Source organism: Anabrus simplex, chromosome 2 (assembly GCF_040414725.1).
Source record: "Anabrus simplex isolate iqAnaSimp1 chromosome 2, ASM4041472v1, whole genome shotgun sequence".
In the NCBI taxonomy this organism is placed as follows: domain Eukaryota; kingdom Metazoa; phylum Arthropoda; class Insecta; order Orthoptera; family Tettigoniidae; genus Anabrus; species Anabrus simplex.
The window spans coordinates 1033722373-1033737484 of NC_090266.1; positions in this window are offsets into that span (position 1 = coordinate 1033722373).

The following is a 15112-nucleotide window of genomic DNA, read 5'->3' on the forward strand; positions in this document are numbered from 1 at the left end:
TTTGGGACATCCTTCCTCTCTACAGTAAGATGGCAATCGGTGTAATTTTATGCAGACCCTGTCAACGTCATTACAAGCATCAGGTAAGAATGGTTCGGATGATTGCCATGGACCTAGTCCGAAGATTGAAAACTGTACACAGTGTATGGATGAACTTTTCCCTTCATTACAGTACTTGATAATGATTTAGAAAGGAATAAAACACATGAATAACAACAAGGTAAGAACAGCAATATATTTTAAAAACTTAATTTAATAAACAATAAATGTTTTGTTTAATTTGAATGTTGCAGGGGGCATTACAAATTTGGAAGTAAGCTACCTCTTCACGGTGCGCCCTACGCGGGTCCGAACGGGTCGCAAATAACTCCCGACGGTTCGGTGTAATCTCAGGGTATATCGTTCAATCAGAATAATCTCAAAAATTTTCATATGGTTTCGCTTTACGTGGGATCAGATAGAAAATGGTTCAGCCATACGCAATAGTATTCGAACGATCGTCTTCATCCAATGCTAATGTTAAAACTTCACTGCTGTCCGCATTCATATATACGCAATCTATCACTGAATCAACTTACAAACTAAGATTAAGAATTAACTATCACTAAAATTAACACTCACTGAATTATATAAAAAGAAATAAAGAACCACATTTATCTAACTAGTGAAATGCCTAAAAGAAATGAGAACTATTTTGGGAATGAGCTACAATTATCACTACATGGAATGAGTTATTCAAAAATCGTAAGTAAAAGTCAGCGCTGGCTTATTATAAACAAAGATATAGCATTACAGAACTTGAATTGTTTCTGAAATGAAATCAAAATCAGAATTACTTCCCATAACTATTCATGAGACATTATATGTATCACTGGTGTACGTTCTCCAGCTGCAATCATTACATCATTATGAAAATTCTAAGTTTCTTCTCAAAATTACATCACCACTAATCGATAAAATCTGAACTCAATCAAACGGATATCATTTTGGAAAATTAATCAGTAACGATTGACGTGCTAAGGATTTACACCCATAGTGCCCGCTAAATTCGGCTCCTAATCCATCATCCTCCTATTTAGTAACCTTTCATAAAATTCTAATTCAACTATTCAATATTTAAAATAATTAATCTTCCTATTCTATCCACATAATTTTTAATTCATATATTTTTGGCTCAATATGCATTCATACGTCATGTTCTAATCGAAATCCTACTTTGCAAGTTATTAAATTCGTATCTGCAGTATGAATATCTCAATACTATGCTTTGCGTCTACTTAACCATATATGTATATCATTTATCTCGTATTTCATACGTTTCGAGAAAATGTCACACAACTCACATACTTCCATCATAACAGGTGTCTTGACATTATATCACCTTCTAAATCTCGGCTAAATATGAATATTCACAATCCATACCTTATATCTGGTCAATCCCGCGGTGTACTTCCTCTTAATTATTCGCATCGTTTAATTAGATCCATACCTTCCACATATAACGTTTATCTACCTCCTATATATCTCGTAATTACCACAAAACGCAACATAATGCATCATATCACTTCATACAACTTCTTATTTCCTTGTCCGACGATCAATTATTATTATCTCAACTACACAATGTCAATTCTTACTTCACATAACCTTCAACACATACTTTGCAATTATATATAGCTTTCTTAAATACGCCAATACGTGTTTCCCATATTCAATTCCTTTCAATAAAATCTCGATGCATACATAACCTTACATATGTTACTAGTGCTGCTAATAATAATATCGCTCTTCAAGGAGCACTTGATTTCAATTATTCTCTTCTGACGCGCGGTCCATCTGTGACGTAATCATTACATACATACATCGCAAGATTTATCGATATCCTTCACCTTATGACAATTCTTTGCAATCAGCTGTTATGTTGTGTCATTCCTAATCGTATTCTCGACTACTTCATTGAATTATTTGCTCAAACACGGTGATCCAAGAGCGAGATATACATATGATTCTACACTGCCTTAATATAGCATTAATATCTTAAATATCACACACTTCACTGCATAATATCACTTGCACACTTAAATATTGTCACTTCTAACATATATTCAATTCCACTGAATATGCCAAAAATAATATTAATTAAGAATTATGATACTAATTGTAAGCACTTAGCTCGTCTCTCGTTACTCCGACGTCAGTTGTTCTCCTTCGGCCCGTCACATGGCTAGTTTTGCGGTCTGGATCTGAGGTTGGGCTGGACTCCTCCTCTTATTCAGAATTGGTCTAGGTAGGCAATATCCATCTCTCATCTCGGGTAGGTCATCTGTCCGGATGATACCTCCCTCCAGGTCGGTCCATCTTGAATGCTTAGCAGTTCATCATCTTCTTCGTAAGGCTGCCAACAAAGTTAAACATTTCCGAAGAGTACATAGTCATTTGAAAATTCTTATCAGAATAATATTTCTCTCAGGTTATTCTTGTTAACCTTCTTCTGCGTTATATTTGGCTAACTCTTTATAATTGCGTATAATATACTTTTCTTTATCTTGTTCCGAGAAAATCTTTAAATTCAGCTTAATTATTCTTCAGAATTATTTCTTCCTTCTCAGCTTCTCCACCAATAAAATAACTTTTTCTTAATTCTTTTCTCCTCTTGCAGTTCGTACAATACTTCCCTGCAGTATCGTTGATCTTGCGCCTCAAGTTTCCAATATGCGTATTTGATTTAAACTCCGCTTATCTGGACGTATTTTATCTATTCACAGTGTTTTTATGGGTTGATTATCCCGTTTTCTTCTTGATCAATCTAGTTTTTTCTTTATGAATTTCCGCTGAAATCTAGTCAAATTTCGTCTTTTTTATAGCGCGATCGCAAACCACGTTTTGTTTTTGCGAGTTCAATTTTTCAAGTGAATTTTTATAATAATATCTTCTATTCTATTTTTTTAAAACAGTCTACTTGACCTTGCACTGTTCTGCACCGCCTTCGAAATACATTCGTTCCCAGTTAGACATGGCCTCCTATTATATCTCGATATCATGACTTCATTGTGTATTCTTCTTAGCCTGTGTGGGTCATACCTTCCTCCGGCGCCATTTTTGAAAACGTCTGGAAAATACAACGGGCACAACGGTAAGATGTTAAAGAGTACAGCAACCCTGTCGGCAGCATAACCGAGAGTATTGTATAACCGGTAGTAGTTTGTTTAATTTTGTAAATAATTATACAATAAATATTTCATTAAATTCAAAATGTTCTATTTATTGCATCCCCTTTGCCTCCTTACACCTATCGAAAATATTCACACTGATACCATGTATAAAGGCTTGAGTTTACTAGAGAGTGACCTTGATAACGAACGAGTCTAAACATGCATAACCATGTCGACGTAATCGCTGCATGTTAAAAACAGAATAATCTTAGTATGGCACGTGCTTAATCCCTTAGGAGACAGTCTGCCGGATGGAGGAGTAAAGCCTTAAGCATAAGATTACGTCGTCATAGTTATGCATGTTTAGACTTGTTCATCACTGTCGGATGGAGACATAAAGACATGAGCTGACCTCTTTTAAAATCACTCACGCTGTAACGTCACGTTACTTGTCTGTCGGATAGAGACGTAAAGCCATAAGCAAACCACACGATAACACAGGTGCACCTGAGCTGATCTCTTGTCCCCTCTGGTGGGAGGGTCAACATGTCGACGGGAAGGTCATCTCACCGTAAAACTGTGCCCTGTGTAGTTAGGCCCCTCCAAGATGGCATTGGGAGGGGTATATGTCCGTAAAACTAGGCCCTGCAAGATGGCATCGGGAGGGGCAGATATCCGTAAAACTAGGCCCTGTGTAGTTAGGCCCCTCCAAGATGACATCGGGAAGGACATCTGGCCGTAAAACTAGGTTAGGTCATATGTGCCCCCTCTGGTGTGAGGAGCAAAATGACGACGGGAAGGTCATCTGACCGTAAAACTGTGTCCTATGTGGTTGGGCCCCTCCAAAATGAACGTAAAACTAGGCCGTGTATAGTTAGGCTCCTCCATATGTTTAGGTATACTCTCTTATGCGAATTCCCATTGCCCTACTACTCAAGATGGCGTCGGCGAAATCCGCGAATCCCCATTGCCCTACTACACAATATGGCGTCGGGAAGGGCATCTAGCTGTAAAATTGAGGATAGACCCATCCATGTGGTTAGGTGTGCTCTCTTATGCAAATCCCGATTGGCCTACTACTCAAGATGGCGTCGTGAGAATCCCCATTGCCCTACTACACAAGATGGCGTCGGGAAGGGCATCTAACCGTAAAAGTGAGGTTATTCCCCTTCATGAGGTTAGGCTTGCTCTCTTAGGCGAATCCACATTGCCCAACTACTTAAGATGGCGTCGCAAGAATCCCCATTGCCCTACTACTCAAGATGGCGTCGGGAAGGGCATCTAGCCTTTAAAACGAGGTTAGGCCCCTCCATGCGGTTAGGCTTGTACCCTTAGGCGAATCCACATTGAACAACTACCTACGATGGCGTCGCGAGACTCCCCATTGCCCTACAACTCAAGATGGCGTCGGGAAGGTCATCTAGCCGTTAAAGTGAGGTTAGGCCTCCTCCACGAGGTTAGGCTCGCTCTCTTACGCGAATCCACATTGTCCTACTACTCAAAATTGCGTTGCGAGGATACCCATTACCCTACTACTCAAATGGTGTCGGGAAGGGCATCTAGCCTTTAAAACGAGGTTAGGCCCCTCCATGCGGTTAGGCTTGTACCCTTAGGCGAATCCACATTGAACAACTACCTACGACGGCGTCGCGAGACTCCCCATTGCCCTACTACTCAAGATGGCGTCGGGAAGGTCATCTAGCAGTTAAAGTGAGGTTAGGCCTCCTCTACGAGGTTAGGCTCGCTCTCTTACGCGAATCCACATTGTCCTACTACTCAAAATGGCGACTGTCCAAGTCGGGAAGGGCATTTGGCCGTAAATCTAGGCCCTGTTAGGTTAGGCTCCTCGAAGATGTAGACTGTCCACGTCGGGAAGGGCAACTGCCCGTAAAAATGAGGTTAGGCCCCTCCAAGATGGTGTCTGTGAGATTAGGCTCGCTTTCTTATGCAAAATCCGCGAATCGGCATGGCACTATACTATACTAGGGTATAGGTATACTACTAGGGGTCAATGACCTCGTGGGAAAATGTTGACGCAGCACCCATTCTCCCAGAACCCGCTTTGCCCTACTACTCACAAGTCCGAGCTCCACGAAGCTTGAGCCGTCAACTCGGGGTAGCTCTTTTCAGGCGCACCCTCGTGGATGTGACCTGCATGTACCATTTTCAATCACATACCCACCCTCTTACCATTGCAAAATCACTGGCAGTAGCGGCAATCGAACCCGGGCCTCCGAGGACGGCAGTTAGTAATTCTAACTGTTACGATACGGAGATAATTAGTATTTATTGTTTATTACAGCTCCGTGATGTAGGCGTAGCGTGTTCTCCTCTTACCTGGAGGCCTCGTGTTTGATTCCCGGCCAGGCTAGAAATTTTAATTCTGGACCAAGGACTGGAATGAGGTTCACCAGCCTCGCGAGAGCAACTGAGGAGCTGTCAGATATGAGAAACAGCGGACCCGAAAGTGAAATTCAAACAGTAGATTGAAGATGTCGACATGCTAAGCGTGTGGAACTCAGTATCTCCAGGCTGTATGGCAGGGTAACAAGGCGATTACGCCATGGGTTTATTTTTAAGTTATTGTTTCTTTATTACATAATTACAATAACTTCGAATTTTCTTTCATCTCTCTCCAGTATATATAGACTAACTGTAGACTATTATGAAGAGTATTAACAATTGCGTTACTTTGTATTCTAGTGTTATATTCTACATCATTTGACCTATTACCTGAACCATTACTAACCTTTCACTATTCCAAAGGCCCGCAAGGTCTGTACGGAGATGACTATGAGTCCTAAGTAGTTAAGTACGTACTTCGTGCATTAAATAGGTATTTGTTTGGCTTAATTGCTTCTGCAGTTTGATATTCTGCCTTAATTGAGCAAATAAATAAATAAATACAGTGTTTCTTTTCTGGGACCGAGTGAGTTGGTCGTGCGGTTAGGGGCGCGCAGCTGTGAGCTTGCAATCGGGAGATAGTGGATTCGAGCCCCACTGTCGGCAGCCCTAAAGATGGTTTTCCGTGGTTTCCCATTTCCACACCAAGCAAATGCTAGGGCTGTACTTTAATTAAGGCCACGGCCACTTCCTTTCCACTCCTAGCCCTTTCCCCTCCCATCGTCGCCATAAAACCTATCTGTGTAGGTGCGACGTAAAGTCAATTGTAAAAACAAATCTGGGAGAAAATGTGCCGGTACTCACCATGTAGGTACATATTAGTGCAACGTCCACACTTCTAACATAAACTCCAATATACCCTTGTCGTTACCATCCACCATCCACTATCCACTCCTTTCTCTCGGAGAAACCTCTTTTCCGCAAAAAACAAACAAACAAACAAACAAACAAGAAAGTGTCCAACGCTCTGGCCAGTCCTTATAAGTCTTCGGTCCAAGTTTTATGATCCTCTTTATCACGTGTATTTTCGCTACTAGTTTTGTGTTTTATATTATCACACGTAGATTTGACAATTTCTACTGGTACTGCTTCAGCCTTCCTTATTTTGCTCACTGATGTAAAGTAACTACCCGTGCTTATTTTACTAATTTTTAACAATGTTAGCACCGATTTAACTTACAGTAAATTTATTCGAAACGCACATGAACACCTGCATGTTGCAGAGCGGATATAGAACTGAATTTGGAAACAAGCGGAAAGTGAACACAACTTCCTGTTTCCGGCTGCCTTACCAACCTATGAAGTCTATGAATCATGTAAGCGTGGTACCAACTTGTGAGAATTACAACTGAAAATTCAATTCCTGAACACAATGTCATCTGCTTGAATATTTATAATAAATTGCTCTGTCGATAAATCGCAGGTCTTTTAAAGAATGGATAAAGAAGGTGCCGGTACTGTGTGCCATTGCTTATCGGCAGAAAAAAACGCTGTATACATACATAGGCCAACATACATACATACATACATACATACATACATACATACATACATACATACATACATACATACATACATAGGATGGGTTAGAACCCTACCCCTGAAGATTGTTGTTCTTTTTTCTTTTTGGTTTTCCATTTCCACGCCAGGAAAATGTCTTAACTAAGGTCACAGCCGCCTCCTTCTCAGTCTTAACTTCTCCCTAACGAAGCCTCGCCGAAAATTGTGTGTTGGGGGGACGTTACACAACTAGAAAAATAGACACATACATTCATTTTTGCTATTGACCAGGGAAGTTAAAATGTAACTGGTATGCGGGCTATATAACTTAATCAAGGGAAGCATAAATCGTAGGTCTATTAAAAAATTATTAAAGAAAGTGCCGGTACTGTGTATCATTGCTTACCGGCAGAAAAAACCACTGCATACAAAGGCCGACATACATACATACATGCATACATACATACATACATACATACATACATACATACATACATACATACATACATACATACATACATACATACATACATACATACATACATACATACATACATACATACTGTGCCCTTCTCAAGGCAACAAATCTGGTGAACTTCTTCCTTCTTCTGTGCGCCGGCTGCTCCTGTAATAAATGACATTTAAATGATACTCACCGCTGCATGTAGACTCTTCTTCCTCAGTCGCGGTACGTCCGATAATATCCCCTGTGATAGGCCACACGTCGATCAGGGAGTGAGGAAATGAAAAGATGGGGTAAACTAACTATAAATGACGGTACCCAAAGACTGAATTAAAATTTAAAGAACAAACTGATTTATTGAACAAAGTGCAAAGTGTCAAAATTGAAAATAGACTGGTGAAAATATAAACAAAGTGTGATGAAATAGAAATTTAAAAGAAAGATTTAAGATCTACCTTACAATAACTCAATTATCTGCCTAATAAAACTGACTGAAAGTCGATCAAAATTTAAAATATTCCAGGTTATGTTGACACTGTCTTCAAGACGATGACGTGAATAAATTCAAAACTCTGGTCAGAAAATACCACCTCATGTGAAGTACTGAATTGAATTACATAGAACAGTGTCTATCAAAATAAATTAGTGTAGTTGAATAATTAATTAATTAATTAGTTAAGTCAACAAATCAACACTGACTCAGAGGTATTGACTAAATATTTAACACATGTGACTCGGTTGGGAAACACCCAACTTTAAAATAATCGTGGACTGCACTAACCATGTGTAACAAATAAAGAATAATTCAAGGAAAACAGCCATGAACGTCGTACTTCATTTACCACATAACCATTGTCACATTCAAACTACTCATGGTTGAAAAGGAAATTATTGAAACATGAACCTGAGTGTTACATTTACTCATCTAATTATTTAAACTTCACTTGCATGACTGTGAAAGCCTGGACTTCTTAAAATAATCCAAATGATTAGGCCAAGTGCCTCATGTTTACATTTCAAATGAAAGCGATCCTTGTACATTAAAATTTTACTTAATTTGCCGCTAACTGCATTTCATTACGAACTCATTATTTGTGGTATCTCCACTAGATGGAGGCAGATCCCATCTCATTTACCTCATTCATTTGCGGCATTTGTGATACAACTGGTTTATTAAAGATCGCTTCATTTCCTAATTAAAATGTAGTGGATTTTAAAAGTTTGGTAATTACTGAATGTCTGGTATGAGCATACCACTACTATGGTTTTGACTATGACCTCATCGATGATCTCTTATCCTAACACATGAAATCTTATTTACATAATTAGACCTGTTAATGGAGAAACACTGCTCGAACAAAAAAAAATACAGAAATCAAACTAGCCTAACTACACCTATCTATTTACATCAAATCAAATGCAAATAATTCACGTATGATCAGATCCTACAAATAAACGGTACTAAAAGGTACACAAAGAAAGAAAGAATAATAAACAAACAAATCTAGATCCCAACATCGCTGCCTGTTGAAAATAATAAGAATGAAATGCGCAAACATCGGAGTCTACAAAAAATTCCGGTTACGAGTAGCAAAATATTGTGAATTTGACGGCAATCTCTAACCTCAGACGACAAATGTCTGGCCATGACACTATTTAACCTTCATGGACAATAATTACTGCTATTCCATGTCATCCATGACTCTATATGACTATCAAAATACACATTGATTCGTCGCTCTGCTCACATATACCTCGTACTTTAAATAGCATATTCGCCGAGCATCTACTTTCCCTGGAATTATTTGAAACAAAATACAGGCTTCTGCCTACAATCATAACCCATGTCGTTACGTATTTAACACTCTTGGTTAAATTATTCATCTTTCAATTCTATTTACTCATCATTAATCTCGACGTAGTACCTCATAATACGGCCTCGCTCGTATCCGGCGGGCGAAATATCTGTCGTGCACATCTCTATTTCTTACGACAGTTCATGACATGGTCCAAATATCACATTTCCAATATCAACGCAGATCATCAGGGATATTATTCACTTAGCTCTATCTCTAGATCATTCTCTGCTTCACTTGTTACAAAATACCAGAGCTGACTCATCAATGGCTTCCTGTCACTAACTGTTTACTAAAATGACGAGATTGCCTCTCAAAACACAGCTATTGAAAAATGTGTAACCGCAACTACACACAGAAATAAATACACGCGTCCACCAAATCGTCACAAAATACACGGTATAAGAACTACCCGAAACGGTCATCTGAATGATGATTACATAACATAAAACAAACTGAATGCGCAAATAGCAAAAACATTAAAAAACAACAAGGCGGCGTCTACAAAATCACAACTTCAACAGAAATATCGCTCAAAACTAAAGTTATAATAACATGATGATAATTATTATTATTATTATTATTATTATTATTATTATTATTATAAAAATCGGCATTACACTCATTGAGATCTAATAATATAGCATCCTAATCTGTCAAAGTGACTTACTACAAATGATCCATAATAAATATGCAAACACATCTACGTAAAGGAAGTGCGCAAATGACCCTAGCTAGAAGTGCAAAAAATTATTATTATTATTATTATTATTATTATTATTATTATTATTATTATTATTATTATTATTATTATTATTATTATTGTTATTATTATAATGTGAATTATTTACAATCCTATCTAACAGTCTAAGCTACATTTGATCATCGATTAGTTCACAGTCCTACATATTCTATTTACGCATTATTTTTGTTGTTGCTCATACCTGGGTGCTGGAGGCAGGTTGGATCACCATCCGGGCTCCGTCATGATGAATTAGAATTCCATCTTGAAGCTGATGTGGTATTCCAAATTTTCACACACGCATACTTGATACATTTTTATCATGGCGTTACACACGTTCACATTTACATAAACACTCGCATTTCCTAGCACTTCAGTGAAGATTATACAATAGCACTGCATAGACTCCTGACGTGAAGTCGAAAGTTTTCTCTCCGCTACCTGCCTGACGTCTCCTGCTGGTCTCTCACACCCCTCTCAGTTTGTTTACTTACAGCTTACCGGTTGTTCACCTCTTCGGAACATAACAGTTTGTTCAAGGTCTTAACGTCGCGGCCTTCCATTAATGAGAAGTCATTCTCCTCCCTGTCTGCTTTAACTAGTTTCTCCCCGAAACATCTCGCTTGCCGTAACAGTTTATTGTAAGTGATGAAAAGCAAGCTAAAAGTACAGTTTCCAATGATGTGTGGAGAAATTTTATACTGATCGTCCTCCAAAATGAAAGAATAAAATAACTTTCCAACAAATGTCAAACTACACGTGGATTAGAAAGGTTTTATGCAGTCGCAACATGTTCCATTATCCCTCTCGGTTGGTAATGTGAGTTCATTTAAGGCAAGTGTTGAAAAGTGTAGCTATTGCCTGTTATCTCTGCATAAGCTCAAAGTAAAGTAAAAGTTTGTTAAAGTGTTCATTTCTCCTGAAATATTACTCTCCCAAGTAAAATACATGGCTCACTCGGAATGCCAACAAGTGTCTCTGATCGCTTTCTTACCAGACTCAGAATTCACAAAAGAAAAGTTCAAACCAGACTGAATTTGAAAGCTGACTCACACTAACTGAATTAGCTGACACACTCTCAACACACTCTGAATCAACTAACCCACAAGCACTGAAGAATCACCACTCTGCTCGCTGGTTTTGTAATCACTTCTCCCCCCACCTCGAAAATAGTTCTGTGGAAGGGATGTGGCGTAGTAATCTAGCACTTGGGAGCGCTTTATCATACATCCGTAGGTTAAAGCTTCACAAATTATGTACAAAATCTTCCTAATTTCGGTCTGACTTACTTGTTATATTGCGCCGTGGGAAACGATCACAGGGTAATCCACACGATGGCGCGCGTCACCGGCGTTATTTTCTTCCAGCGAAAGGCTTCTTCCCGCCATGACAGTTCAATTCCTGGGCGATACTACTCTTCCGTATAAAGTTAAAATTTTATTAATTAGCCAATAATTAATCACACCTTCGCACCGATAAATTTTCAAATATTATTAGGAAGTCAGGACACTGTTTTTTCACAACTACTCCGGGCTCCAAATAGCGAAAAACTGACTGTAGATTCCCGCTATGACAAGGCATTAAAATTTGGAATTTTGTGATTGGCTGAGACTTTCGCGCTCTTCGCAGCATGGATGCTTCCATTTCCTCCCAAGGGTTGGTGGGTGTTATCGTTGTCTCTCTCGTCCTTCTAAGTAGGTCAAGCCTCAACGCGTGATTTTCTCGTGAGAACCAAGTAGAAAGTTGCCACTCCTAGCCGGTACCATAAATTTTATTGGATGTTAGCACTCAGGTCGGTCTATAAGCTGTTCGTGCTCTAAGACAAGTTTCGAAGATTTCCTTGCCGACTGACTGGCGCCAGAATGTCGCTTTGTGACTGCCATCTTTCACAGCCTACTGTAGTATTCCATATGCGAATAATCTTTTAATTCATAAATTAATTACGTAAATTCGCTTATGGGTGCAATACATACATACATACATACATACATACATACATAATGTACCAGTAAAATAGCCCGACTTTATGGATTAATTTTAAAGTTAACACGAAGTAGGTCTCAGGGCAATTCTGGGTTGTTTCTAGCTAGGGCTTGGTACAGGAGGAAGGGTCCTATCTACAAGAAACATTTTAAATAGGTTGAATAATAGTTTTATTCAAGAAATGCATTTCAAAGTGCACATCACCTTACTGTTGATAGTCGCTGTCTTCAACATCGCCTTTTGATGACCCATGCTCCCAGTTCACCAGGCTGAACGGGGCTGGAACACGTTCTGGAAGTTGCCAATATTACGTTGAGGTAAGGCCGGAACACCCAGGTTGGTTTGATATGGGTTTGAGTCTCGAACTTTCGACGTTCTGGACGATCTCCGACGTTCTCTGACGTTCACCGATAATGTTGCGGGGTATTCACGCGTCACATAACTTACACGAGTGTCCAAAATTAATCAGTCCCCCGACACTTCGAATTAACAGCACTGTTTCATGCCGTCGAATTCACTCTTAATCTTGTAGATAGAATTTATAAGTTCACTAAAGATGAAGATGCGGGTAACATCGAAAATGGAAGAAAATAAAGCACAGTTCATGAATAGAAACAATGAAACTGAAAATTGTTCACCCACTTGGCACAGTTCGTGGTGATTTTCCACTAAATAAAGTAGCACTTGACGTTGAAAGAAATGTATGACTGCTCTAAAGTTTATCAAAGACACTGCTGTCAGTCATACAATAATACTAAACACTTTGACGAAGAAATACGGTTGAAATGAAAAGCACAGTTCGTTGTTAGGCGCACTTGACATCAAATAAAATAGGTGACTGTTCGAGAGTTTATCAAAGACACTGCCGTCAGTCACACACAAATAATATACACACTGTTCAGAAGAAATAATACACAACTTTGTTTGAATTGGATAAAGAACACAGTTTGAGTTCGGAGTGAAACTTTGGTGTCGTAGCACACGATTATGGTAATCACTTGCGTTAACATTGATGTGAAAGTTCGAACAGTTTCATAAACACCCTTGTTTATAACTAAAATTATGCTGCCTGAGATTTAACAAAATGTCACAGTTAATGGAATTCGATGGGGAGCTATCAATATTAATGAGGCTTATGGAAGAAAGAAGGTAGAACTGGCTGAGTCAGCAAAGAGGATGCATCTGGATGTGCTAAGAGTAGGTGATATTCGGGTAAGGGGAGATAATGAGGAAGAGATAGGAGATTATAAAGTGTACTTGACGGGTGTTAGAAAGGGAAGGGCAGAGTCTGGGGTAGGGCTCCTTATCAGGAATACCATTGCACGCAACATAGTTTCGGTTAGGCACGTAAATGAGCGAATGATGTGGGTAGATTTGTCAGTGGGAGGAATTAGGACAAGAATTGTGTCCGTGTATTCACCATGTGAGGGTGCAGATGAGGATGAAGTTGACAAGTTTTATGAAGTATTGAGTGACATCGTGGTCAGGGTCAACAGCAAGGATAGAATAGTGCTAATGAGAGATTTCAATGCGAGAGTTCGGAATAGAACTGAAGGATACGAAAGGGTGATTGGTAAATATGGGGAAGATATGGAAGCTAATGGGAATGGGAAGCGTTTGCTGGACTTCTGTGCTAGTATGGGTTTAGCTGTTACGAATACATTCTTCAAGCATAAGGCTATTCACCGCTACACATGGGAGGCTAGGGGTACCAGATCAATAATAGACTATATCTTAACAGACTTTGAATTCAGGAAATCTTTTAGGAATGTACGAGTTTTTCGGGGATTTTTCGATGATACAGACCATTATCTGATCTGTAGTGAACTAAGTATCTCTAGGCCTAGGGTAGAGAAAGTGAAATCTGTCTGCAAACGAATAAGGGTAGAAAATCTCCAGGACGAGGAAATTAGACAGAAGTACATGGATATGATTAGTGAGAAGTTTCGAACAGTAGACAGTAAGCAGGTTCAGTATGTAGAAAGTGAATGGGTGGCATACAGGGATGCTGTAGTAGAAACAGCAAGGGAATGCCTAGGAATAACTGTGTGTAAAGATGGGAAAAGGCGAACATCTTGGTGGAATGACGAAGTGAGAGCAGCCTGTAAACGTAAAAAGAAGGCTTATCAGAAATGGCTCCAAACAAGGGCCGAGGCAGACAGGGATTGGTACGTAGATGAAAGAAACAGAGCGAAACAAATAGTTGTTGAATCCAAAAAGAAGTCATGGGAAGATTTTGGTAATAACCTGGAAAGGTTAGGTCAAGCAGCAGGGAAACCTTTCTGGACAGTAATAAAGAATCTTAGGAAGGGAGGGAAAAAGGAAATGAACAGTGTTTTGAGTAATTCAAGTGAACTCATAATAGATCCCAGGGAATCACTGGAGAGGTGGAGGGAATATTTTGAACATCTTCTCAATGTAAAAGGAAATCATCTTGGTGGTGTTGCGAACAGCCAAGCTCATGGGGAGGAGGAAAATGATGTTGGTGAAATTATGCTTGAGGAAGTGGAAATGATAGTAAATAAACTCCATTGTCATAAGGCAGCAGGAATAGATGAAATTGGACCTGAAATGGTGAAGTATAGTGGGAAGGCAGGGATTAAATGGTTTCATAGATTAGTAAAATTAGCGTGGAGTGTTGGTAAGGTACCTTCAGATTGGACAAAAGCAGTAATTGCACCTATCTATAAGCAAGGGAACAGGAAGGATTACAACAACTATCGAGGTATATCATTGATTAGTGTACCAGGCAAAGTATTCACTGGCATCTTGGAAGGGAGGGTGCGATCAGTCGTTGAGAGGAAGTTGGATGAAAACCAGTGTGGTTTCAGACCACAGAGAGGCTGTCAGGATCAGATTTTCAGTATGGGCCAGGTAATTGAAAAATGCTACGAGAGTAATAGGCAGTTGTGTTTATGTTTCGTAGATCTAGAGAAAGCATATGACAGGGTACCGAGGGAAAAGATGTTCGCTATACTGGGGGACTATGGAATTAAAGGTAGATTATTAAAAT